Source organism: Sturnus vulgaris, chromosome 1 (genome assembly GCF_052056855.1).
Source record: "Sturnus vulgaris isolate bStuVul1 chromosome 1, bStuVul1.hap1, whole genome shotgun sequence".
Taxonomy (NCBI): domain Eukaryota; kingdom Metazoa; phylum Chordata; class Aves; order Passeriformes; family Sturnidae; genus Sturnus; species Sturnus vulgaris.
This window is the reverse complement of record NC_142243.1, coordinates 147460620-147488610: the sequence shown is the minus strand read 5'-3', so window position 1 is coordinate 147488610 and position 27991 is coordinate 147460620. Positions and strand designations below refer to the sequence as shown.

Here is a 27991-nt window from a genome sequence, read left to right as displayed (position 1 = left end):
TCCAGAACTCTGAGGACTGCCGTACATTGGATTTCCTTTTTATTATTATTATTTTATTTCACTTTATTTTATCATTTTGTTGCAAGAAAACCTGAAGAAACATGCTCTTTTTCAGCTGCCCACGGGACAATATGTTTTAGTCTGAGATGGAATAATGGCCTTAGTCTCGAGGACCAAATCTGGAATGGGAATTCAGACTGCACACATCCTGGTGAGTTACAGCGTGTCGGGGCTGAGCGTGGCTGGTCAGGAGCAGCGCCGAGACAGGGACAAAGGCTGAGCCCCATCCATTCACTGTGGCTGCGGAGCAAGCTGCAAAAAACAGATGGGTGAAGCTGAAGTCAGAACTTTTTCCAAGTCCATTTTTCGTTCCTGAATATACACACACTGCTCCACAGCCCAGATAATGTCTAGGTAAACTTCGTAGCAAAATGTGTAAGGCCAGATTCTGTGAGTCCTTTCTCGTGTAAGAAACTTCTACTCACGTAAACAACCTCAGTGACTTTAAAAAGAGCTCATGTAAGAAAGGACTTGCAGAATGGGGCCCACATTGTAAATTGCAATGTTCCACTCTCAGCAAAAGCTAATTTTAAAAGAAAATTGAACATTTTCTGATTGTCTTTGCATGTTTCCTTGACCTTTTACATTTTATTGTGGATCTAGATTTAAGTTTCAAGAAGAATCTGTGTGCCAACTATTTGCCCTATTGTCTCTTAAATAAGTTTGCAGTAGGAGTGACAGTGTATTCCATGCAGTAGTTCCGGGAGGCCAGAAAGGGGCTTTCTGTTGTTGGAGGGAAAATGCTGAGTGCTATGCTGCTCTGAATGAACTGGAAAGCTGCATTCAGACATGGGGCTTAGTTAAGGTTTTAGCTTAGTTTTTGGATGTGAGAGCTTATGATGACATTATCAGCCTTAGGTGGTTTTAGCTAAACCACAGTCACAAATGCAATGAGTTGACCAGTCTCAAAATCAGTGACTCAGAATTTGAAAAGAAAAAATCTTCCTTTCAGGCCTCTGGAACAGATTTCATTATTGGCATCCATGGAAGTGTTGCTGGAGTAAGTTGTGGAAGATAAAGCATCATCACTGTTGCAACTTTTGTTCTGTCCATGGCTGGAGGCTGTGGTTGTGCTGAACATTCCTAAGCTGCTCATTGGAGCCAGTCCAGGGATTTGATTTTCTAATTGTAGGGGAAAAACTTGTTTCAGGAATTGCTTAAATGCAGGGAAACATCTATGGGAAAACCAGCTTTTTATAATAATTTTACTTTTCTTATAGTAATTTACTGTTTTTCTTAAACTATTGAACAAGTCCTGAATTATAGTGTACAGCACTGCATGTCAAAAAAGAGACTTTGATATTTAAATTTGAGGGGCTTAGTAGGACAAAATACTTTCCTTCTTGTACCAGTAAAGGAAAAGAGACATTTTCCAAGTTCTCTGCAAACCCTTCAGATTTGAGGTTTTAAACTAACTGCCTACTGTGCCAGCTATCTGTACAACCCTTTGAACATGATCGTGCTGCTCATCGTCAAGGTTTTCTTTGCTAAAAGTGGAATGTGTTCTGGAAGAGCCCGACCAAACTAATGTCTTGTCTGCCTGGGAACCTCCAGGAATTCAGTTTTAGTTGTTGACACAGGGCAACACTGAAACTGGTGGCATTTTATGCATTGAAAGGTTAGTTCTTGCTGTGTATGTATGATGTACTCTCATTCTAGTAGGTTGACTGTCAAAAAATGAAGGGGGTCCAAAGAACCCCTCAGCTGATTTAGACTGGACCATGGTGCCCTGCCTTGCAGTTACCATGCAAATTGATGGTCTGTGGTCATGGATGAGATCAAACGGGCTGCAGCAGAAATGTGCTCTTCTCGAAGCTGGCAGAAGAGTCAAATGTCATCAGTGATCCATGAAGTGCAGAAAATACAGATGAGGAGTCAGGGGAAGTCTAAAGAAGCATCTAGGTCTGCCCAAATCTCCTAGCTTTGGAAATTTTGTTGGCCTTCCTATGAGCAAGATCCTTGAGACTGGGTCAGCTGTAGGATTTTCATCCCCTTTTTGCAGGGCTGTCAGAACTTTTCTGGTTTCAGCCAGGTTGGGAATACTGTGGGAATAGTTTTTCTGGTGGTATTTTGGTATTTCCTCTTCTGCTCACACCCAGAGCAGGAAGTGCAGAAGCACAACCTTCAGCTCATTGTGTACGGGTTTCTTTTTATAAACCTGAATTCTCTGCCCGTCCCCCTCTCCTTTTTTTTTTCCCTAATAGCCCTCACGTACGATTAAGGCTCTGTTGGATTTAGACTGAGAATTTTTTATATATTTTCATATAACAATACTAAGCATAAGTAGTTCCTTAATAATTCCTTAATAAGTGACTATTACATTAATTTTCAGTTGTCCAAGTGCAATATTCCCAATTCCACAGTCGATAATGTCAATGTGCCAATGTCCCCCAGTAGCTGCCTCTGCTGGTATTTACTCCTGAACCTTCACCAGCATGAGGACTAACTGGCCACCAGGACCTACCTACTCAGTTGCCCATGAAGAAATTCTGCAAAGTCTTCTTTTTTATTAACGAACTTCACCATTAAACTCTCTAAGATTAGACACTTTATGCTTTACTGTTCTTTCCCTCACTCATTTTCTTTTTCTGCATCAGTGAGGAGGTTCAACTCATGCTCCCTCACTCCATGTGTCCAACTCACTCACCATCACGACTGCCAGTCTTCCTGCCTTTCTTGCTGTTGTTGGCAAGTATGGATAAACAATTTTGACAGGTACAGAGTCCTGCAGAGCTAACTTCATAAGAAAAGTGATGTTTCACTGCTCAGATGATAAATGGACCAGAGGAACTAAACCACTTTCACAGAAAACGTCCCTTGCATCCAAAAAAATTTAACCCTTCCTTTTCACACCGTTTTCCTTAAAAAGCAAAGAATTCAATTTTGTTTCACACCTGAGAAAGCAGATCACATTTGAATTGGATCTTCCCCCTCAAGACTGTCCTAGCCACACTGTGAGCCCTTAATTTGCCATTTTAGAAATGAAAATAAACTTAAGATGGCTCTTAAGGTTGGTCCATGGCAAAATAATTATCTCTGTCTCCACCTGGGTCCACTTTTAGGAACACTACATGAACAACTCTGCCAGTCATGATCAGAAACTCTCTCCGTGAGTTTGTAACACAATTTTCTCCTCAACAGTTTCATAGTCTTCAAAAATACAAGGAAACACAAGCAAAGGGAAGTTAATTTACTTCACTAAAATCCTCTGTAACTTAAGAAGATTTAAGCAGCTGCAATACAATTACTAAGGGGATTTGAGTTCTGTGTTTCTTTTGGGGTGTTTCTTTTTCTATTGCTGTTGGCTCCAATTCTCTTTCTTGGGCTTTGGGGATCTGCAGAGCTCCAGAGAGGGCATGAGGAGGGGGATGGAATGACAGCCTGGGTCATTATTTCAGACACTGATTAGCAGCCAGTCTCAGCCCAGACCACACATCACTCCTCCCATGTGGCACCCAGGAGCCAAGCTCCACCATGCTGGACAGGGCGAGATGTAAAGCTCCCTGCTCAGTTCCCCCTGAACCCCAAAGCTGGGCTCAGCCCTGCCAAGTGATGCTTTTAGTGCATCCTCCTCTATCTCAACTGGAGTTAACAAAATCCATCTGTCTCTGTGAGTCAGCAGAAAAGTATTTAGCTTTTATAAGAGTTGAGGGACATGGGATAGGGCAATGTCAAAGCGCGGAAGTCTTCCCCCAGCTTGGCACTTGCACATGACGCAGGGAGAGGGGGTTGCATTTTCAGTTCCTATTCACCAGAGGAGCTGATTTACACCAGTGGAGGATGTGGCCCGTGGTGTGCATGGCTATGGCTGCTGAACAAGGCTCCTTTCATCACCAAACACATGTGCAAACGGCATCACCCAGCACGCACTGTGACACGCTGGCTGCTGGCACTTCAGGATAGTCAGAAGATAACTCTATTTTCTTCTCATCAAAAGCAAAATGAGGAAGTCTCCCCTCTCCTCTTCTGCCCCCACTGCTACCACCCTGGCTTGAGCAAGTTGATCCTTAGGTATTTGTGTGGGGGTTTGTTCTCAGTGGTTAACCACATAACAATTTGAAGCATGTGGCTCACTCAAAAGAAACTGCCTTTAAACATTTGCAGGCTGTAATTGTGTTGGAGAGAGTGAAGTCCCGGCTGGAGGCTGCTGGCCACCCTGGGGGCAGCGGCAGGAAGCCCTAAACATCCCACAGCAAGGTCCCATGAAGGGGGGGAAAGGCTGATTTTATATCTAGGAACTTCTCTTCTTGACAATGCTCTACAGGCAGCACCAGATGTTCCCACCTCATGTTTTGTGCCTTTACTTGGTGTGTCAGAGCAAAACACCCGATGGGAAACAAAACAGAGAGAAAAGGGGTGGCAGTGAGGGTGACAGTGTTTTGGCACACATTAATTTCATAAATAAAGACAGAGAAAAAAATAACAAAGAAATTGGAGAAACTTTGCTGTAAAGCTAGGAGTGCCTGAGACTGCTGCATGATCCCTGGGGGAAGGGATGAGGCAGGTAGTGTGGGAGTGGAGAGCCAGGCTCTGTGGGGCATGGCAAGGAAAAACCCTCTTTGGGGTGGTAAAATGCCTCAATAGAGTTCTTCCACCCTCAAACCTTAATTTGTTGGACAGAGAGGAAAGACTGGAGAAAGGAGATGTGCAAACAAGATGTGCAACACCTGCATGGTGCCTCAGCACTTGTTATCCCAGAGCTGTGGGGCTATGGTAACATCCAGTTTTAAAGAGTCTGGGGCTTAAAGAAGCCAATAAAACTGAAGATTGCAACATTTCCCCATGGGAGAAGATGTCTGTGAAACATTCTGCAAGTAGTTTGTGACTCCCTAAGGCCATGGGCTTTTAATTGCCATCTGATTCAATGCATCCTCAGTCTATGGTTAGGAGAGCCTCTCCTTGGCTACATATACACATGCTCCTAAGTGTTCATTGTGAAAAATAACAAGTGCAACTGATCTTCTTCACCCAACTACAAGCCTCACTGGTAATTCAGCAAGTAAAAATACTGTATCTGTACAATTGCCAGAATGGCACCTGATCTAGGAAAGCAAATGGCTTTTAGAGTGTGGCCTTAAGGTTGAAAAGTTAAACTCATTTGGAGAAAGGGTAAATAGGGCCTTGCCAAGTCTTCTCTCATGGCTACAGTGACACAAGCTGTAACCTGGTGGCACAGGGATGGGATTGGATTCCAATTAGAAATTGAACTGTGCCCCCAGGTCCTGGGAGGACCTGCAACCCCACACATTCCCCCATACCTGTTCTCCAGTCTGAGGAGAAAATAAATCAGCTGTTAGTTAGTGGGATTGCCACCTTCTGTCCCTGAATTATGATGTGACCATGGGCAAGTCACTGCATGACACTCCCCAGACCAGCAGCAGGAGCAGCATGGCTGGCTCCCACTTTCCTTTTGTTCATCTCTGCAGCAGCCAGAAGGGAGCGTGTACGTGGGAAATGCAGAGCACACGGTTGATGTGCTCCTCAGAACTAGTGGGGCAAGGAGAGGGAGATATCTCTGCCAAGCCTGGCACAGCTTCCATGTCCTTTTTATAGCAGCTGGCCAAGTGCATAGAGAGCAATTTTGCCCTGGCCAGACCTGCAAGCCAGAGAGGCAGCAAGACATTTCAGGCACTAGGACAAGCCTTACAGTATGTGGATTCAGCCTAATACCAAGGCCTTAGCACAGTGCTATGGTTCTGCATAGGAACATAAAACCACACGAGCCAACACTTCGGGATCTTGTCTCCAGCAGTGGCTGACACGTGAAAGGTGCAAGAGTTGAACAGGGAGGACACAAAGCAGTATTTCCACAGATAATGGCCCCAGCGTTCCAGGATCTCATCTGGAGGATCTTCTGAGCTTTCAGGGCTCATGCTTAGGATGTACAGATATTTGCAACATGCTTTGTAGACTTTTTCCTACCTAAATTAATACACATTTTAGGCATCCATTTTAAAAAAGCTCTTATAGGTACAAGAGATTTTTAGACAAAAATGGGTAAAGTCATGGAAGGAATTTTGTCCTGAACTTGCAGTTATTAACTCATTACTAACAGTGAGGGTTCAATCCTAGTTTCATACCTGATTTATAGTAGTGTTACAAACTGAATTTTGTGGAAATATTCCAGATTTATTTGTGAGTAAATAAGATCTATGCCAGCACCATGTAACTGCAGTGCTTTATTTATCTAATTTAGCATGGAACTATATTGCTACTTTCCTTTTGCATTAAAATCCAAGCAGTTCAGTATTCACATATGTCCATGATGTAATTATTTACATAACAGCATATTTGTCATGAAATGTGTAAGACTGCATTCTCTGCTGATGTAGGATACTGGCTCCATCCATCTGATAAGAGGCAGGTTGTAATCGCACATCCTTTAACAATTATTTCAGCAGGTGTCCTTTTATTCCTGTTCATAATTAGCAAAGCTTGTCAGGATCAGAAATTCCTACAATTCAGTAGTTATCTATATTCATGAACAGAGAGGATGTCTACCTTGGTAAAATAATTTCTGAAGATATTTTAAAATAATTAGGGTATTTAAAACTAACAGTACCATAATTCTACATTAAGTATAGAGCTTTTGAATTATTATCAACCAGCAGGGTATAATTCTGATGTTACAGGTTCCCTAAATGAATCTGATTACAGATTTAATCCATGGTAAGATAGGTCTTAGCCAGAATCCTAGATCTCACAGGTAATTTAAACTGTCATTTTTATTTTCTGTGTTTTTCAAGCTATGGTAGAGAATGATCTATCATATTTCTGTGTTGACGAGGATGGGATTAAAAATCTAGTATCCAAGATGATCTACAGCTGGTATTTATTCTCACTACACCTAGACAAATGGGATTTGGCTCAGTGGAAACAAATTTCCTTACTATTGAGAATATTAGACATAAAGGGCGTCAGTAGCAGAAGAACAAGGATAAAAAGGTGATTGTAAGTCATGTTGTGCTGGAGCCATACAACAGCCTACCTGACACCTGGTCTGAATTACAGAAATCTCTTGATGGTCGAGATTTATGCTTCTGTTCTCAGAGTTCCCTGGAAGCTGAGAGCACTAATTAGGCTGTTTCCCCCATAGGGTGGCATGTACATGTCTGCACAGGGTATTTCATAAACTCCTAAGCTTCGTCCCCTCCATTGCCCTCGAGCACAGCCTGGCTGTAAGGTTCCTCTTCAGTGAGAAACATCCTTCCCTCAAAGATAATTTCTAACAGTACTTCTGCCCATTTTAAGACACTTCGGTTTCCCAAACAGCCACAAGTGGCTGACACATGTATCTCTTCTCAAGATTGGGATCTGCAATAGGCTTGTGTCCTCTGAGTCACCTCAGCAGTGTCCTAAGCAAAGTCCTCCAATAGCTACAGCTTGTGCAAGAGGGACAGACTTACAAGTAAACTTCTACCATAGATTTACACCATTAGACAGACAAGGCACAATAAGGAACATGACCCCAGTCAGTAAGATCAGATTTAGCCTGGCCCTAAGGAAAACAAGGAATCTTAGACAACACTTTTCCATGATACTGGTGCTGAAAGACACCTTGCCATTTAAGGGAACCTTATCCATGAGGTGATTTACATCTGGGGGAAAAAAGTAACTTATATCATAAGAATTCATATTATTTAAATAGGGTTTAAATAATGTGTCACTGAGAACTCTGCAGTATCTGTAGCCTGTCTACAAGTGAGACCGAGGCAATTGCATTGTGTGTGTATGTGTCTCCCCAAGGCTTTGACCCACCCTCAACCAAGACAGATGGAGGAACAGAGGTCTCAAGAGCTCCTACACATTTTGTAAAAATAGGCAGATTGCTAAAAGAAAAAAAAAATACTTTTTGAAACCTCTAACTACCTTCTCCCAAAGGGAAAAGCCAGAGCTACTGTGAGGCAAAATGTGAATTTCCACAGGAGTGTAATGATGTGCTCACCACAACCCAGGAGAAAAGCTTCTACAGCATTTGCCCCTCCAGGCTGCCCATAAGGGGTTTCAGAGTTCCCAAATCCTCTTGGTGCTCATGCAAACCTGTGTGTGCCAATGTGGCTTTAGGAACAATAACAGTTCAGTGAAAGACACCTGTTGTTATTTGTCCCAGAAGTTAAATTCTCTCTCCTTGCAATATCACAAGCCACTAAACCACCATGTGAATGCAAGAAGTGTTTCCTGGAGATAATAACGTCCTGGTATCAGTATTGCTTTCCATACTAGTGCTGGTTGCTAGTACAGTGGCAGTGTTTTGAGGGGACCGGGTTTGCTAAAGCTGGCCATTGAAGGTAAAATCTTAATTAGTAATTTTCAAAAGATGGTTGCCTAGAATTCAGAACTTTAGCTCATAATAAAGTAGATAGATTGGATTAGATTATTTCAATGTCCTTTTGAAAGTGAGGTCCATTATTTTAGTCTAGTAAGGGTTTTGCTAGACAAGAGTTCAGTGCTTCCCCTCAAGTGTCCCAGCACAGGAAAATGTAACTCCACTCTGAGCTGCAGAACATTTGGTTTTATGATGCAAGGACTGTTCTAAATAGAAATTATCAGGTGGGCAAGGCTGTTGAAGTCAATTTGAGTCTTGTGGAAAGACACTAGGCTCCCTTCAGAATGGGAACATAGATGGGAGAGAAATGGGGATGCCCAGAAAGAACAGGTCTGTGCTTTTGCTCCTTAGCACCTCCAGCCATCAGCAACATATATGAATTTGCCAGGTTTAGCAGGAGACGAGTGGTGGTCATGAACACCAGAAATGAGCAGTACCAGCCAGCTCTGACTCCAGAAGCAAACTGCAGCAGGCTTTGCTCTGGTTCCCACAGATGGAATGCAAGGGAGGAGGAACACCACAGTGACCAGGCAGCATCTGTGTGAACACTGACAACACCCTCTGGTTTTGACAGTAGTTATCACAAGAAAATATGTTTCTGCTTTGTCCTTTCTTGTGCATGACAGAAACAAAAAAGATATTTTTTTCTCAGAAAGGAAGCAGGTTCGTTCTGGAATGTGCTGGGCAGATCAGGTTCTTCTAAGTACTGAAGGATATATATATGGGATTTCAACATTTTTAAGTCCTCCCAGGATATTTGTGCAATATTAATTGTGTCAGTTACAGCACTGTTTTTGAAGCAAACAGTAGACCCAATGTAAGGAAAGCTGGCCTCATTTGTGCTGTTAAGTCCTTCTTAGAAGCAGAAACTATTTGCAAGATCATAACTTCCCTCACAGACACTATGTTTAATTGGGGAAGAGTTCTCTTACAGGAGTAATATTCTTTCTTCTGTTCACATCTGCACAGTATTTTCCTGATCAGGAGATCAAGAGAAAGAGAATCTAAACAACTGCTTCTCTAAGTAATAATGAACAGAGAGCTGTGCAGTAAATCATAATGTTCAATAAAATGAAAAACAAAATTTGGCTGGAGATTAATGACTGGAAAGGGACTTACTGAATTAAATCGGATCAGATGTTCCCTGGAAAAAAATCTGAGATATATTCACAGGGCTCTATGGTGTTGGTTTTATTTTTCACAAAGGAAGATTTAACTTGATTGTTTTGCAACTATTAACAATTTCTAGGCCTTGCAGAGTGATCTTAGGGGCATGTGGGAGAGGACAGGCACTGGCTGGAAATTCTGGTCTCACTCAGGCAAGGGCGGGGAATGAACACAGAACCTTCCTGCTGAACAATGCCACAAACTTCTCGAGTGTCACAGGGGCATTGCATTTATACAAGATAAGGGGGCTGACTCCAGTTCCTACATCCAGGGGCAGATTCATGATTATAGGACTGCTGCAAAGACTGACATCCCTGCGTCCCCTAAAGCTGTGCTCAAAGCCCAACTGAACCTCTCATGTTCCCTGTTAAGTGATTTAGGTGCCTCCTTCTTACCGTGTCTTCTCCTATAAACCCAACTGTAAGTGTCCAGCTCTTCAGATGTTGGCTAAAGTCACATATAGGCTCTGACTCAGGCTTTTGAATTTCCCCAGGGACTAAGGCCCCCTAAGTCTACCCTCTACTTGGTATTTCACTGCCAGATTTGCTTGTGACTCCAACCACAAGCAGCAAAACATTTAGGCTTCAAGAACTGCTCACCAAAGAAACCAACTTAAAACTGTAAATCAGTGATGGGGACCGACATTTCCCATTGGTGCTGGTGTTTTTTCTAATCAGAGATGTTGCTTGTTTTGTCAAGATCCAGACTCGGTTCATTAGTATATCAGATGAAGGAAACCAAAGCTGCATAAATTGTCACTGATCGTGCTAGAGATACTGAAAACTCTTTTCCCCTCAATTAATTTGCTGAACTGAAAGTGAAACAGACGCATGGCAGGACAGATCAAAAGGCCCTCCTCGGCAGGCGCGATGCCGCAGGTAATGCACACTCCTCCCTTCTCACTCTCTGCAGTGCTGGGCTTAGACTTGGCCTTATTAACTCGTGCTTCTTAGACTTCTGTAAAGCATGGACTTAACAACAGTTGCCTAGAGCCAGAAGAAGAAGAGAAAGGCTATTAAAACCTAGAATGTAATACCATTTTAAAATTCATCAAAGAGCTCAGAGCAAATTCTCCAGAGACTGGAGTCTTAGTCATCCCAGGTTTCTCCAGCACATTTAGATAATTGCCCTTCAAATAGCTGTCCTTTTCTGTTCTTTCTTTTCTTTTCTTTTCTTTTCTTTTCTTTTCTTTTCTTTTCTTTTCTTTTCTTTTCTTTTCTTTTCTTTTCTTTTCTTTTCTTTTCTTTTCTTTTCTTTTCTTTTCTTTTCTTTTCTTTTCTTTTCTTTTCTTTTCTTTTCTTCTTCTTTCACTCTCTTTCTTTTTCTCTTTCTCTCTTTCTCTCAGTAAGTAAGCATTCATGGAGCAGGCAGATCAGATCCACACCTGCAGAAGGGCAGAAGAAACCTCCAGATGCCCACCATGCACATCTCTGCTTTCTATAATATGAGCCAACTCCATCTGAGTGCATTCAAAATACTCATCTCGCTGTCACTTCCAAAGATATTAGGAACTCATTAGCCAGTTTAACTAATTAAAGCACTGGTAACATTAATTTTTTATTAAACATTTTATTAAATAATAGGAGCTGTTTAGAGAATAGAATGTGTTATTTATTCTGCATTTTTAACTACCCTCAAGGCCTGGAGGCTCTTTGTCTCAATGCTTTCCCACTTTCTTGAAAACTGTATTATTTGCTTACTTCTGCCTTGGTATAAATTCATGCTGTTACCAAGACAGGCACCCTAAATAGTGTTACATGAGGTTAAACAGAAAACTGATACAAATGAAACAGAAAAAAGAGGTTGTTTTTCAGATTTTGATAAAAAAATAAAACTTACATTACAACATACAATTTTATTGTGGGTTTTTGCGTAACTTCTCTCAAACAAACTCCGAAAGATCAGTAACAACTTCCCCTTAGATTGCGACTGGAAAATACATCAGCATGCATGGCAGTGCACTAACTTTTTTGTGTTGTTTTCCATTGAAAATTGAGGTTTTTTAAAAAATTTGTTTTCTTCCCCCTAATGTCTCTTCCTGACTGTAGAATTAGAGGTACAGTCTTATTCCTGCCCATGGTACAATTCAGATAGAAATAAGAAAGCCCTCCTGCAGTGTCCTTAGGCATGCAGCATCTTTGGAGTAGGTGTTCACCTGTGGAATCAGCACCCTACTCTCTCTTTTAGTCAGTAGGATGAAAGAAGCAGTTTAACGTGTGATTCATCCGATTTTATAGACATCTACTTTATTATGTCTGTTTTAAATTTCTACTTTTGTAGGATGAGGTGAGATGCAACCTACTTTCAGTTGTCTGTGTTGACCATATCGTCAGTCATGATGAAAGGAGTCTGGAGTGAACAGGCGAGGCAAAGACACTTTGTCAGATACAGCCCACTTTTACAGTCTAGAAGTTGAGTCAGAGATCACTAAAGCAGAGGTAAAGAATCCCATTTACACGGACTGAGTTAAGTTGTAAAGGTTCTGTTCTGTCACTAACTTTTGAGTTTATCTCATTTTTCTATGTAGATAGGACACATGTTTTCAAAGACATAAATATCTATGCTCATGGATCTGGGCATGACTCACTGTATGGGTAGATACAGACCTGAAGAGAATACTTAGGAACATCTTTCTATGCCTATATTGACATTTCTATCTGCCTTATATTTTGGGAAATTCTCTACAGACACTTTGATAGTTCCACACTCTGCTGAAGGACAGGATGGCTAGAGGTATTACTGAGCCAAAATAAATTATATTTTCACAGGGCTGTTAAGTAGAAGAGTGGAACTGCTTGGTGCATGTCAAAGAGGAAGGAATGACAAACACAGCACTGTGAAGGACAGAGCTGTATCAAGAAAAGCGGGGTTGTCACAAACTGGAGCTTGACAGTCTTGTCTTCAGTCTGCTGTAGCCATCCTACAAATATATATCAAATATATTAACTTCTGTGAGGTGTTCAGACACCGGGACAATGCATGACCTCATGAGTGCCTGACAGTTGATGAAGGCTGAAAGTAGGAGGTGTGGTGCTTGCTTTGCTTGAGTGCTGCCAACTCAGAGTAGAAAAACTGCTGTGGAAAGGGCATGGAATGTTCAAACGCACCTAACTTTTTGTGCAGAGATGATTTGATCTTTAATACAGATATACCAGGTTTAGTTTTTAATTTTAATAATGACTCCTTCCTAAAAACTCAGACAGGAAATGATTGATCTTGAATTCAGCCCACAATAAGTGGCTATTGAGAAAGAATTGAGGCAATGACAAGAGGGCTTGATGTCATATTCACATTATATTATTGATCTACAATCTATATACCATGCACAGGTATATTTTGCTATAAACTGAGTAAATAATTAAGCAGAGACTAAGCATATAGGGGAAGTGGGAAGCACTCTTGTGTATTATTAGCCCCCCAGTTTTCAGAATTGGATTATAAGTAACTCAAAATCTTGGACTTGTCATCAAATACAAAAATATACCCTTGACAAGATCAGTGAAAGCCCTCCAGAAGCCTGAAGGTGGGCAGAAGACACTGTGACTAGGTGCTGCCTCCACAAAATGAAAATTGTTCCCTGAGCCCAAGAAACAGTTGATGGATATAGTCGGAAGTGATAAAAAGGTCACTCTTAAGTGGATACAAGGAAATTTAATTCATAATACCACCATCCTGAAGCCCTTAGACAAATAACAAAAGACAGACTTCAAAGACTAGAAAGTCATTTAGTTTAAATACTTACACAAATCTTTGTCATATATCTGAGTCTTAAAGAAAATTCACCTCTGAACGAGACTGCAGAAAATGACCAAACAACTACCCCTGAGCCCTCTGGCCTTCTCTGGCAATGTATTATAAAATCCTGTGGTGGGGATACAGTAAAAAACTGTCAGTCTTAGAATTATGTTTTGCAGCACAAATTCTAAATCACTTTTCCATAGCACTTGCACAGCCCATCCATGATAATTTCATAATCATATGACAATTATATCACATGAGACAGAGAACTAATTTCCATTCTAACAGTAATAACCACCTCCTAAAACTAGGTTCTTTTTAAATCAGTTACTATTTCTAAAAGTGCCATGCAAGAAAAGGTCTGATTTTTTAAGTTGATTTTCCATACATATTCAAACACAAGGGTATTTCAAGATGAATAAAAGAAATCTCATACTTACCCAATATATTTTAAAGTTTGGTGTAACGACCTGAGGATTAATAACCCTCTCAGGCTGACATCAATTCAGTGCAAAACACTGGAATTGTTAATTCCAGGTATTATTTATAAAGAATCAGAGAAAAGTAATGCAATTTATTACTTTTTTCATTACTCATTGAATGCCAATCAGGATGGAATTAAGGAAAATATATTTTATTTAAAGAAAGCTATCTTTCTATTTTTTCAGATTTAAATTTTCTTTGGGAAAATAAAAATTTATACCACTTATGTATTACTTACGAACTTTGGTAGCACTTGTGGCACTAAACAAAATTTTGATTAAGAAATCAGTATTCTCCAAAGTTATCACTGTGATGATTGAATAGATTAAAACATGAGGAATTGAAATTTTTGGAAACCCTCAGAAGTGGGGACTCATCATCAAGAGGATGTTACTCAGCCCATCAGGGTCACTCCTGAGCTCCATGCTGGGTTAATTTTCCATTATTGTTTTCTTTCAGGATTCAGTCCATGTCTATAAGTGTGCCAATACTTTGATCATATATTTTTATAGAAGTACTGAAAACACAAACAGCTAATTCATGAGGTCAGGATGGAGATTCTGCTGCTTAGGATAGACTAAAATCAAGTTCAGACAAATATCAAGACAGACAAATATCCTCAGATTTTCCTCCTTGAAGTTTGTTAGACCACATCTTAATAGTGTTGTCCAAATCATGGATTAGGGCAAAGCCAAAGAACATATGTTTGTCACATCCTGTTTGGATGATACCAACACAGACACAAACAGAACAAGCAGATTTTGGCATTAAATGAAAGATAGTTTTGTTAACCTCACAGTTGTTAAAGAACATGTCAGTTACCACTTGAAATGAGTAATTTAGTTCCATATTTTGCCCATGAAAGTGTCTTTAATAACCTTTGTAAAATGTGATTTTGAGGATAATCTTTAAATTTTAATATCTGCTTTTCAAAAGAACATAGATAGAACAATGACTTGACTCACTGCTGTTCCAATAACCAGCTTTTTTTTTCATTTGGGGGAAATAAGATTTTTCTACCTGCTTTATTTTAAAGCTTTTTGGGATATAAAAGCTTTCTGCTCAGTCATTAGCTGTAAATTGCAGAATGAAGAAGTACTCTACAGCATTTCCAGATGAAGTAGTCTGTTTATACAAAAAGCACAAGAGCTGTAATTACTACATGATCACATTTGTACATCAAGGTCAGATTTCTGTGATTCACACTATTGTTTGGACATAAAGGGAGTTGATTTTCAGCATGGTGGTGCACAACTACTATTGTTGGTACATCAGTGACTGTAGAAACAATATTAACTTTTGCTTGTTTGAGTTTTTCTAGTTAGGTTAACTCTAGTTCAGGCATATGAGAAAATTGGCTGGCTAGTATTTGCCCTAAAATAGTCATTAGACATGAAAAATATGGAGTTATATTATTGCTACTCAGGTCATATAGTCTATTATGAAAGAAAAAAAAGTCCTCTAAAAACCAAGATAAAATAGGTAATTAAATGACTTACACATGAAATCACACAGAGTTTATTTAAGCAATATCAAATGAAGGTAATTAAAGAGTGTAAAAAAATTTTCCTGATATTTTCCTCACTTCTGCAAAATCCCTGAGTAATGTTTTTCTTGACTATCACCCAACAGATTGGCAATTTTTATATTATCTCCCTGAGAATTCATTAGCTTTCCACAACATTTACCCTGTTCTAAAACCTTAAAAATATAAGGATTCATCTCATTATACTTATTAGTTAAGCATTAGGATTAGTCAAGCACTTAGATTGTACCAATTAATTCAATATAATTGTATGTATTTATAACTAGGCACAAGAACAAATGCTTTCCTCATCTAAGGATTAATAGAATCTGCTACTGTGTTACTGTATTGTGTCGAGTTATCACCCAGCTGCCATTAATGTCACCCTGTTCTTAGTTAGGCCCCCTCCTTACTTAAGCCCCACTAGACTCTCTCTTTTCAGGTGTAGGTGTTCCTGGGTGAAAGGCAATCATATTTTTCCAGTTTTCATTGTTCTCCATATGTTCTGGGCTTTTAAATTTCATATTCACTCCCTGCTCCCACTCACATACTGTCATATATGAGGATATTTCACAAAGCTGGTAATGTTATCTCCACATTGCCAAGGACAGTCGGGGAGCATTGGTTTTAGTTTTTTGGAGAGAGGAGGGGGATGAGAAGAAGATCAAAATGCCATCTTGACACAGCCCAAATTCTACTACTGTCATTGGGTCAAGGGTTTCAGAAAAGCTGTATTTAGCCTCAAAAGATTCTTTACCAGATAAATGACTCTAATGGACATATGGCTTGAGGAATTTGCCATCTGAATGATGCCCTAATAAATTGTCCAAGGTCATTGAGTCAGTGTCGAACTCACATGAGCACTTTGATCACTGGGCCACCATTCCCCTCTCTAGGAGAGCCACATTTGTTTCCTTCTCAGTATTGTTTCTCATCAATCGATGATAACTTCAACCAACTTGATTTCTTTATAAAAATTTTTCTGGATTTCTTTGATATTTAATTTATTTGCTGATTGCTCTTGTATCAAGAGGCCCCAAAATGAGTAGGAGACCTAGAAAGGGAATATAATCGTTCTCAACCACTGAGATCTACCCAAAAATGCTTATAATGCCACTTATAGCAAATGAGCAATTAAATAATATTCAGTAGCTTATTATGGCAGATATAAAGAGATTCTGTGACTTTTTAGACTTATGAAAAATAAATTATCTTCCATTTAAAATTTAGTCCAATGTCAATCATAGTTACTTGTAAACTTAGGTCAGGATCCAATTTAGAAAGTAATGAGCCATTATATATATTTCTTGCTTCGGTTTGAATAACATAAACCTATGATGATGGTGACTTTTTTTGCCTAAGGAGATGAATAATATAATTAAAAGGAAGAGGTGTGCTGTAAAATTAAAGACCCATGTCATCATGGGTTGAGTCACATCCAGGGTTGCCAGTGGCAATGGGTCTGTTGCAAGATGGTGGTATTCAGTTGTCTGCCAGGAGAGGCCTTCCCCAATCCACAAAAACACAGTGCAGTTCCAGGGCCTCCTTCTAACAACTTTTTCCTGCATGTAACACAACATTCAAGCATAATATTCTTGATTTGAGGCAGATACTCCTCCTCTTGCACACTTCTTCAAATCAAAGGACACACCTCCTTCTTATGAGCAGAGCCTGTAATCATTTCTCCTCCTGTGCTGCCAAGCTGGTGGCATACCTGGTAAAAACTCAGATCCTTTCCAGACGGCATGTAAAAATCTGAAATCTGCTGGTAAAAAAGATGTCTAACCCTCTTCATAATAAAAGAGCTCTTGAACAACATCACTTGAAAATATCCTAAAGGCTCAGAAACCGAAGGGAAAAGAGAAATACTAACATCTCATCCAAACACTTGTATGTCGCAATTTTTAATTGAATCTCATATGTCTTGGAGACAGAGATTATTCTATGTTATTTTTAATGTTAAGGGTTGGAAAACCTCCAGACCCACATGACATATCTGGAAACACAAAATAAACAGGACAAACCCCATAAACAAACTACAGCAGTCTCTGGGGAAATAGGTCAACAGGCGTAACAAGGCTTTCCTCAGACAGAAGGTTAAAAAAAATACTCATAGAGAAGGATTCATGTTTTTCCTCATGGAATCAATAAAGTGATGAAAATGGGCAGACTGGGTCATCAAAGACTGTAATCTGGGAATGGCTGCTCTCCCACTCTCCTGCTGCCTGGGCCCCTCTGTTTGACTCTGATCTCATCCTTATGGGTCCAGCTCACACAGTCCACATCTCTGTCTCATGGGGCTTATCCCAGCCCTCCATGATTTACCATCTCATGGCAATGGCTTCTGTGTAGTATTCTCCTTCCCAGCACCCATATCTGGCCTCAAGCCCCTGCCAATCTTTTTTCCAGCTTGTACCTTTGGACCAAACATGAAGATCGGCTCAGAATGTCCCAAAGTGAAAACTATGTGCCAGCCCTACTCACCTGCTCAGGGCTCTGCAGCATTTCTAGCACCTTCCTTTCTGCACAGCAATGTAATGGCAGAAAAACCTGATGAAAAACTGTGAGACCACTTGTCCATATCCTGCTGTGACTGTCTCCCCACACCCTCCTGCCCTCTCCTACACCCAGGATTACTCCCCGTCAGAACACTTCTTGTTCCCAGTCTCTTTATCCTTCAGATCTTATCTCCATCTTCCAAAAAAAGATCAGACTGGTGCATACACCTGACATTGAAATTTTCAGCTTGGATGGTTAGACTGAAGTTATATCAGAAAACAGGGTCTTCTGAAGTGTCAGACAACTTGGACAGGCAATGTTACCAGCACTGCACTCGGTGCAGACTGACTGAGTAGTTGCCACATTGAGTTAGACAGAATTTTCCCAGCCAGCTGAATGAAGCTCTCCTCTAGCAATTTTTAACAATGTGTTCTTTTTCAGGGAATTTCTAATGATCAGTTTACCACAGTGAAAGTTACAATATTAAATGCAGCAATCAAAAAAAAATGTAAGATAAATTTCCATCACTGAAGAATTAACAAACATTGTTTCAAACTGACTTTTTTGGTAAGCGACTTTGTCAGTCCCATAGCTTTGGTCAGTTTTACTTACTTGATCTTTTCTCATCATCTAGGTAGGTTTCTGGTCGTGACAGATGAGACATGAGATCTTCAGCATCCAGGCTTTCAAGTTTTTCTTCAAGAGATTCACTATGGAATCGGTAAGAAAAACAAAAGACATAAATATAAATAGCTAGTTTAAGGAGTAAAAAGCAGACCAGATATTTTATCAATTCTAATACCTGCCAGTGAGGTTTTTTTTCTGCTTAATGCCATTTCAGACTTTGCTACAGTGGATGTTCCTCAGAAATAGTCTAACCTATTGATCCTTTCAAGGATCAAAAATTCCAATAAATCAGTAAATCGTTACAAAGCATTGACCACCTGAGCAATTATTGGAACAAACACTAACATTTATTACATAGTTTGCTTTGCTTTCATATATTTCAAAGCTGGATGAGGGGGGCAGGGTATACAAAGGACATTGTAATTCCTTTCAACTCATTTAAATCTGGTAACTGATGTTGTTTTAACTTTGAAAACAACAACTCTCTCAGATCAGCCTCAAAAATCTATGGCAAGATTTGTGCGGGGGCTTGAAAAGAGGAGGGACTCTCTTCATTGCATGATGTAAATTGCTGAATAGCACGCAGTTGTCTAAATATGCTTTTGTTTATTCAGTCCCTGGATGGTGAGTTCTCTTGTTTTAAAGTTTCCACTGTCTTTCACTGAACCACTAAAAGTTACATTTGGATTGCCTGACTTGAATCCCCTACAGCAGCAATACTGATGGTTAAGGCTGAAGTTTTCTTTGTACTGGATGCATGGGCTAGAGCTACCCTGGCACAGGTCACTGCTCCGTGTGTGACCACAGAGCAGTGTGGGACTTTCATCCCTTCTTTCTCCCTGGGGAATCAGTTGACCATATTGCAGTCCAGACCAGCCAAGAGGGTGAATCACTGCTGCTGATCTTCTCAAAACTGAATAAATCCTCCTTTGGCGCATTTGCTTTGTCACACGCTACACATATTTTTTCCTTTTTGAGTCCACAAGATCTTAAAAAAGCAAGAGTTCAGAAGTCAAACAGTCATACTTTAAAAGATATAGAGCTATTAAGATGGACATTCCTATTTGGTTTTGAAATGGCACTTATATTTTTATGTCCTACTGCTCCTAGATTTCCTTGAAGGAATAAAATAAAACACAACCACCAACAAGAAAATAAGTAATGCTAACATCCCTGAAGATAATGAAACCAAATTTCCTACAGATCTCTGTGTTGACTGAAGCTCCTGAGGAGGTGCAAACCATCATTCAAACTCTTCCCATGACTGGGACACTTAGGGGATCTTTCTCCCACACTAAATAACTTGACAGTGAACAAGGTGACACTGAGTCTTTCCTATTCATAAGGGCAATAAACATTTTTTCCCTGCTCATTTTCACTTTCCTGCAAAACTTTTAGGAACTGAAGATTTTTGACATCTTTGCTGCTGCCCTTTCAAATTTTCTGTGATCAGCATTCCTTTAAAAAAATCCTTAGAGGCAGAACAGATGAGCAGATGGTCACCCTAAACAGTAGTCAGTGGAGCACCAGTTAACTTAGGAAGCTGAAAGCTCAAATTCAGTGGTTAAAAGTAGAAGCAAATGAGTAATCAGCAAAAGGAGCTGCTGTGATGGACCTGAAATTCTGAACTGCTAAATTTCATTTAGCACCATGTGAACACTGGCCCAACAGAAATTTGGTACACAGAGCAAGACTAGTTTCCAAAAGCTTCCATATTGTTATCTGTCATCCTGGGTTTTACCAGAACCCTATGACTTATCTACATTAATAAAACTGCAAATCCTAATTTTAAATATGAGTAATTTCGCTTGACCATAAAGGAGACATGCCTCAAATTATTTCAGATCTCATGTATTGTTAAATATTCTGATCTCATGTATTGTTAAATATTCTGATTTCCTTAATAAAACGGAGAAATATGCAAACAGAATAAACACAGACAAAATAAAACCCAAAAGGCATCATTCCTGAATTGAAAATTTCTTATGCTACTTTCAAGTCTAGAGTCTGGCCAAGTGATGCATCTTCAAAAACAGTAGCTTATATAAGGGAAACACAGATGTGTTAATATGTTCAATGGTTGCAAGGATCTTTTTTATAACATCCAACATCTGCAGATTTATTTCCAGCCTTTCTCTAATGAGATACTATTTAGGAAATTATGAGAAATAAAGTATGTTCAGACAACACCATAAGCCAGCATTTAAACTTCAACTCAGTAGGCCCATATACATTCTTGTCTGCAAACCGTGTCTTAGCAAAGCTTGTGTAAAGCACAAATTACTTTTGTTTATTATCATGGGGGTCTTAGTCCCTCTTTTTCCACAAAGTAATGCTAATAAAACTATAATATAGAGGGAGAAGTCCCTCACAAACCCAGATCTTTCTGATTTATATTTTCACAGCATTAACAATTAGTAGAAAGAAACCTTTTCATTTACCTGCCAACCCTTTTTGTCTATCCAAAAAAGTGCTGACAAAATTATTTGGACTGAGAGTCCTTCTCATCCCTCAGCTACTTTTTGAAACTGTTACAATTAAATGTATATTAAAATATTATAATACATGATATATACAATGTATATTAAAAAAATACTTAGTTCTGAATACAGCAGTATTCAGCTGAAAAAGCCCAGTGTGCTTTCACCTAGAAAAAGAAATGTAATTGTCTGCATTCCACAGAGAGAGAAATGATGCACACAGAGATCAGTTGCCATGTCAGAGCCACAAGTGGCAGCTCAAGGACATGATCCCAGGTCTGCAGAGCCTTTATTTTGTTCTCCAGCTGCTTCCCAGATTCATTTTGGTTTGAATCTTCATCTTCACTGCAGGCAAAATGCTGCATGTTGCCATCAGCATACATTTAGCACCTTCGGCAGAACCAGAGATGTGCCTGGTAATGACACAGCCATATCGTTTCCAGAGGGAAAGAGAAAATATTGAAATGTTTGCAATGTGGGTTGAAGCTTTATTTCATTCTCTTTTTATTTTGGAGAGGCTGCTATGCCAGCTGCCCTGCAACATGTTCATTTCTGCAGTATCATGCTCTGATTTTAGTCATTGCTATTTCTCATATTAAAAAAAAAAGAAAGAAAGAGAAAAAAAGAAAAAAAAAGCATCCATCTACTATAACTCCTTCTTTGGAAGGACTCTTATTTCTCTGGTTTCAATCAGAGTATCCCTTCATGACATATTGGCTTCATCTTGTCCTTTGCAATCTCACTGGCACAGCCTGCTCTCATGCCAACATGTCTGCAGTGCCCTTCCCAACAATCCTTCAAAGATTTGCTCAGTGTCAGGAATGCAAGGATAACTGTGCCCAGGTTTCCCTGTGGTGTGTTTCCCTGTTCCTCAGCCTCATCAGTGCAGTGATGGTGGGTACTGCTGGAACATGACCTTCCTCAGGGTCGGCACTTCTTGCCTGACCATCTCTGTGAGTAATGAGCAGGCTCATATTTTCACTTGGGCAAAGGTTAATGTCAAACCTGCGAGTGGCTCCACTGACAGTTTTCTTATCCATCAGCACTTGTAAGAGTTTGTTATCTTTGGACTGTCCAAAAAGTAGTCCATATAGAAGAATATACTGCTGTGCTTTTATGTTCTGTAGATGTTGTAAGATGTTGTAAGAGCTGTGTTTGAATCTGTTGTCTCCTGACACACAGAGTCACAGAATCATAAAATATCTTGAGTTGGAAGGGACCCACAATATCACTCAGTTCAACCCCTCTTCTTGCCCAAGAATCCCACCATGTGCCTGTGAGCATTGTCCAAATGCTTCTTGAACTCTGTCAGGTTTGGGCCTGTGACCACTTCCCTGGGGAGCCTTTTCCAGTGCCCAAGCACCCTCTGGGGAAAAGACCTTTTCCTAATATCAAACCTAGACCTCCTCTCACACAAGTTCCAGCCATTCCCTTGGTCAGGTCTCTGGGCACCAGAAAGAAGAGATCAGTGTCTGCCCCTCCTCTTTGCCTTGTGAGGATGTTGGAGATCACAATGAGATCTCTCAGTCTCCTCCTCTCCAGGCTGAACAACCCAAGTCACCTCAGCTGCTTCTTGTATGGCTTCCCCTCCAGACCCTTCATATGCATCATTACACTTCCTGTGAACTGAAGTAAGGTTTCTTAAAAGAGCACCTCTAACAAAAAAATCTGTGAAATAGAAATACCAAATTCAGTACACCTGTAAAAACGAAAGGAGCATTTCTGTCCTGAGCCTGCTGTCCCTTGCTGCAGGTGAGCATTTTGCTGTTTTCTCTTTGGGGAATGCAGAGGTGGCAGGGGAACAGCTCAGAGCTTGTTGTTGTTACTGGGAGCCTGGAATGCCATTACGTGTTTGTCTGCTTGACACTTGATCTTGCATGACAAAACCAAAAAACAAAGGCAAAACTGAATCAGCAGATTAGTCAGCTTAATCTTGTGTAACTCAATGCTGCACTTCATTTTCAGTGCTGTTATTTTCAGCTGTCCTTTGAGATGGTTGAGTTTTCTTATTCAGCCAAGCAACTTGTCCAGGACATTCAAGTAAATAAGATGCAAAATATATAATTCAGCAAAATATTTCAGATGTTTTGATTTAATCTTATTTCATTTTGTCCACATTGCGTTAAAACCACAAGATCTTGATGCTACTAAAATGTCATTTATAATGAGAACACAATGGGGTCTCTTTTTGCTATCATTTTAATACTGAAAGAATGCACAAAGAACCTTCTGTTTAAGCCACTATTGTAAGTGCTAAAAGGTTTTTAAAATAACATGTAGTTTCTGAAACATTTGCTATCTCATTTTAAATACCAGACGAAGACAAATGCTGGGAGATGCCAATATTAAAATTGAAATCAGCTGATTCTTGCATTCAAAACAGTCATAGCAGCAGCACAAAGTTTTTACACAGCTCATGTAGTTTATAGGCCACATTGGCAGATACTGTCCCTTAAAAAACTATAGAATTGCAATCAGCATGTTTGCTGGACCTGGATTTTGGTTTTCTTCACGTTCAGCAGTGTGACATAGGCAAGAAGTTTTCTTTTACTGGAAAGTTACCTGACAATTCTGTTCCAGTAACACAATCATTTCAAAGGTTTGTTTGCAAATGTCAAAGCCAACAGCCTTCTTTCTCAAGCAGAAACACTCTGCAGTTTAAGTTCCCTTCAAGCAAAGTAGCACCAGCCACAATGTGTGATGTAGGCTTCAGTGTTTAAAATAGACTTTGCCTTTTCCTGTGAGTACATCATGCACTTATATGATATTAAACGTGCTGCAGGTTAAAATAGTTGTTACATTTTGTACAAGGCTGTCAGCGCTGGGACAGTCCTCTCAGAGGACACAGCTCCGGGAGGTGAAACGCCTCCTGACTAAACATTTCCCACTGAAGTACAAAGTGATGAGGTTACTTGTCCTTACATAAATGGGGTGGTTTTGCTTTGCAAAACAAAACTATGAGAGTTCCATTAACAAAATAAAGTTTACTGAGTTTTAGCACGTGAGATATTCCAAAACTCAAAGCATAACTCATCCTGCTGAGATTCTTGTTGATTTGAAGCTTCTTTTATCCTCTAAGCCCTTCAGATGAGAAGAGCTGATATTCAGAAATATTTGTGGATATTCTAGTACTTAAGGCCATAAATATAAATAAGCCTTTCTCATTAATTTTGTCAGAAGTCATCTGAAAATAAAACTATACAAATGTAGGAACAGCAATTTACCATACAGATGTTTTTTCATGGAACCTCAAATCATCTTTATTAGGTATCAAATGCCATGGATGTCTGATGTCATAGTGATCTCATAAAGTGAGTTAGGATCAGGAGGAGGATGGGAAGTACTGCTGACTGCTGTGTTTAGCTGAATTGGATGAATCTAACACCAAACCACAAACTAATTCAGGAGAACAGTATAGTAGGGAAACATAGCCTAAGGATATTTTCTTGATGAATTTTAGCACACCACTACTTCTGTTGCTATTTGCTGCCGAGCTGGTGACACTCTCCATGTTTGTGGAGATGCTAAGGAGCATAAAAAGAACAATTATATAGTTTACTAAGAAAAGCATGTGCGTTTAAATTTCATCAGTATTTGATGTTTTAATTAAACACTACTGTCTATCATAAAATCACCACTTGGCAGTAATAGCCAAGATGGGAACTTACAAGTCAAGAAATGAGTGTAGTTGTAAATCTGTACTTGCAAAAAAGCATCATAGTGTTCATACTTGAGAATCAAAACCCCCTAAATTTGACATGTGAGATCCTGCCATGACTACACCTGAACTAATCAAAAGGAGTCACTGCATTCCATCAATATGCACGGTGATTTCCTTTTCCAATAGCAACTCACTTCACTGCCACACTGCGAGGTTGCAAATGGCCCTGGAGGCAGCTTATCTGAACATGCTTGACAACACACTAGTGTACAGCCAGGGACTTGGGTCAAGCTTGTTTCCAAAAACCAAGCAGCAACCACATCTGAGTTTGCACCTGTGAGTTTGCTTCCTATGCAGGGAAGTGTGACCTCAGGGTGGTCCTGGGGCAGCTCTTTGCAGGCAGCATAATCACATCCCACAGGAGATTCACCACCACCAGCTTCAGCCTAGAGGAGGTGTTGATACCCTGAAGAACTGACTTTGCATGACTAAACCTAGGCAGCCACAAACACAGCAGAGCCACAAGCTCATCTATCTGGCTCCTTATCTATAGTGGAAAGATAATCTTGCTGTTCTCTACCTCACTGCTGTGTGGTTTCAATAGTTTATTGCATTGATGTGAAGAGCTATGCAAGAGCCCTGTAGCTCTTCACCTCTGGCACATACTGGTCATGCTGCAGAGTTCACAACGATGACAACATCATCACCTGTTCACTCCTGCTCAGCTCCTGTGAGTGAACTGATGACCTCAGTCTAAATATAAGCTGTCTAAATACTATAAAATGAAAAATACTGTCATTCCTATTCAGTTTATTGCACATCTGTATTGGTAGTTTGTCATTGCTATGTTCCTTAGCCTCTCCCTAAGCATGGTGACTGTCACCAGTACTGCAGAATTATTGTCAGTTTGCTGTAATTAACTCTTCTGTTTGCAATCACAATAAAAGCCAGGGAATCAAGTGGAATTGTAGACTGAATCACTGGGTGGGATGGCAAGACAGCGCAACTTCCTTGACTGCAATGCATCAGCAGTAAGGAGTAAGGGATCTCCAGTGCTGCCTGAAGGATCCTCACTGGCATTAGCTTGTCTAGGCTGGACAAGGAGATGTATTTCACTTCAGAATACCAAGAGGAGTGAGATAAGCATAATTTCACTGGCAAACCTTCCATGAGAAAAAGGCCGTGGTACAGTCTCACCCAAGATCTAGCACAGACTAAGATAGCATTAGAGCAGACGCTGTGAAATATAACTTTCACACTCTCATGATTATTCTTTGACATTTGTGAAGTGAAACAGTGATTTCAGTTAGTGACAATTTATAGAGAGGTGCATCTTACAAATTTAGAATTGAATCTCAGATACTGATTGCAATTCAAAACAGGAAACATGGTTGAATCTGAAAATCACTAAATGCTATTTGAAATACTTATGTAATTTGACTAGTTTAAACATTAGCACATTTTTACAGACAGCTTGTATAATTTTTTTAAATTTATTTTTATTAACATCACAATAATTAACTGATCTTGCTTCCAGTGAGTTTAAGTGAAAATAATCCAAGTCTAAAGAGGTCATGCCTATAGGGCTATTTTCTCTACTAACATTTGAATAGGGGAAGGGGAAATACTGCTTCTAAGCAACAAAGCAGAGCACTGTATTCTCTCTGACAGAGTAAACAATTTCAGAACTGTCAAAAACAGACCAAAAGGCAATTTTGATCTTCCTTTTTCATTTTTAGGCCTTGTGCCATTCTCTTTATTTACCAGTATTCTTTTGTATTCATTCTATTTCTTATACATTTAATATGTCTTTTTAGAAGACAATGTTTTCCTGATGAGGAAACACAAAAGCTCAGCTGCACTTACTCTCTGCTCTGCCTTCACTTGTGTCAACTCTTCACTGCTACAGTTTCCCTAGCCTGTCTACTCCCTTTCTTAGTTGAACATGCTCCTCAATTCTGCAGTTTAAATTTTCACAAAATAGTATTTTAAAAATTACATTTTTAGCAGTATGTTCAGCTTCTGGGGGATTTGTTTGGGATAGCAGATGAGGTTATTTTACAATCCAGAGATTAATGGTCAAGCTCAATAACTTCAGCCTGAAGAAGAACAATTCAACGCTAACAGGAGAGTACCCAATTAATTGAACCAGTTTGTCCATCAGTGTGATGGATTTATCCTCACTTGAAATCTGCCAGGGAGGGAACAGGAATCTTCCTAATGTGAACACTGTGGCTGACCTGCAGACCACCAATCTGGCCCAGGAGCAGCTGTATGACAGCCCATGATTGATGTTCAGCAGGAAATTACAGGGGATGACCACAGAGACCCTGCTTGGCCCTTGGGCCATATCTCTCACACATCTCGTTTCCAAGCAGGCTAGGCCAAAACAGCTCTTTTGGATGTTACCAACAGCTCTTCCCTGGCCCAAACCCCCAGCCAGTTCTTTACTCTCTTTTCCATACTGCTTTTGATGCCACCAGCCATTTTTATCTTCTTGGTCTCTCTTCCTCCTCCACTGCTCTTATGAACATGACCATTAATTGATTTTCTTCCTACCTCTCCTGCTGCTTCTTCAGTGCTTCATTATTTTTGCCCAAATCCATTTTTCAGTGCAACTCCCACACAGTTCTTTTCTTGGCTTCCTCCTCCTCTTGCCTACTCTACCTTTCAGAGTCTCATGACGTTTAACAATCATCTGTACGAGCTCAGAGCCTTTGTGCCAGAAAGCTGGATCACGTGAAGCAGCAGCAGCAGCAATCACATGGCCATATGGAGGGCTTCTACTAAAGAGATGAAATCACAGACACATGTTCAGGCAGGACCATTGCTCAGGAGTATTGGTCATATTTTTGCTGACAGAACTACAGAGAAATAATTTTTTATGGGTATACTCAAATCAGGTATCTCCTTTTTATCCTTACTCAGGCATTGCAGTTTTTAACTGATGCTGTCAACTATTTTTGAGTTGCATAGGCATTTCATTAGAAATACACACAAAACCATGTATAAGCCTAACCACATTGTAACATGGTAGGTACTTATACAGAGAACACAAAATCCTTTGAAATTGATACAGCAGTATAATATTGCTCATTCTCAATCGTTCAAATTTGAGAATATTTCCCATTCCTGAGTAGCCCAGCTTCTGTGGAGAGAATCCCAAATACAAGGAAGAGGAAATCACACAGTATGACTAAATAAATCACACTAATGCAGCAGATGACTACAATTACTTGAGCCTCCTGAGACTTAGCCTTCTTTAGAAAGGAACATATGGGACCCCAAACCTAAGCTGTAAAGAAAAAAAAAAAAAAAAAAAAAAAAAAAATCACAGCTGTCTGTCTGTCAGTTCCCTGGGTTACAGGATGTAATAATGGATAAAGGACAGGTTAACTATTCAGAAATCCTGCATGTGAGGGGAC

At 39.9% G+C, this 27991-nt stretch overlaps 2 long non-coding RNA genes across 2 annotated transcripts in view; one reads left to right on the top strand and one right to left on the bottom strand.

The window, feature by feature from the left end:
* The window catches only part of LOC148225582 (uncharacterized), a 51661-nt gene extending 31286 nt beyond the window's left edge, over positions 1-20375 (top strand). Inside the window, exons 3-5 of the long non-coding RNA XR_015808540.1 lie at positions 116-211; positions 18433-18519; positions 19536-20375. This is a non-coding gene — a long non-coding RNA (uncharacterized LOC148225582). The remainder of the gene's footprint in view (positions 1-115; positions 212-18432; positions 18520-19535) is intronic.
* Positions 18-27580, bottom strand: LOC148225581 (uncharacterized). The gene is made up of 3 exons (XR_015808539.1): positions 27126-27580; positions 18411-18508; positions 18-312 (listed from the first exon to the last, which is right to left on the bottom strand). It is a non-coding gene; the product is annotated as an uncharacterized LOC148225581 (long non-coding RNA).
* Between the last annotated feature and the right edge of the window lie 411 nt (positions 27581-27991).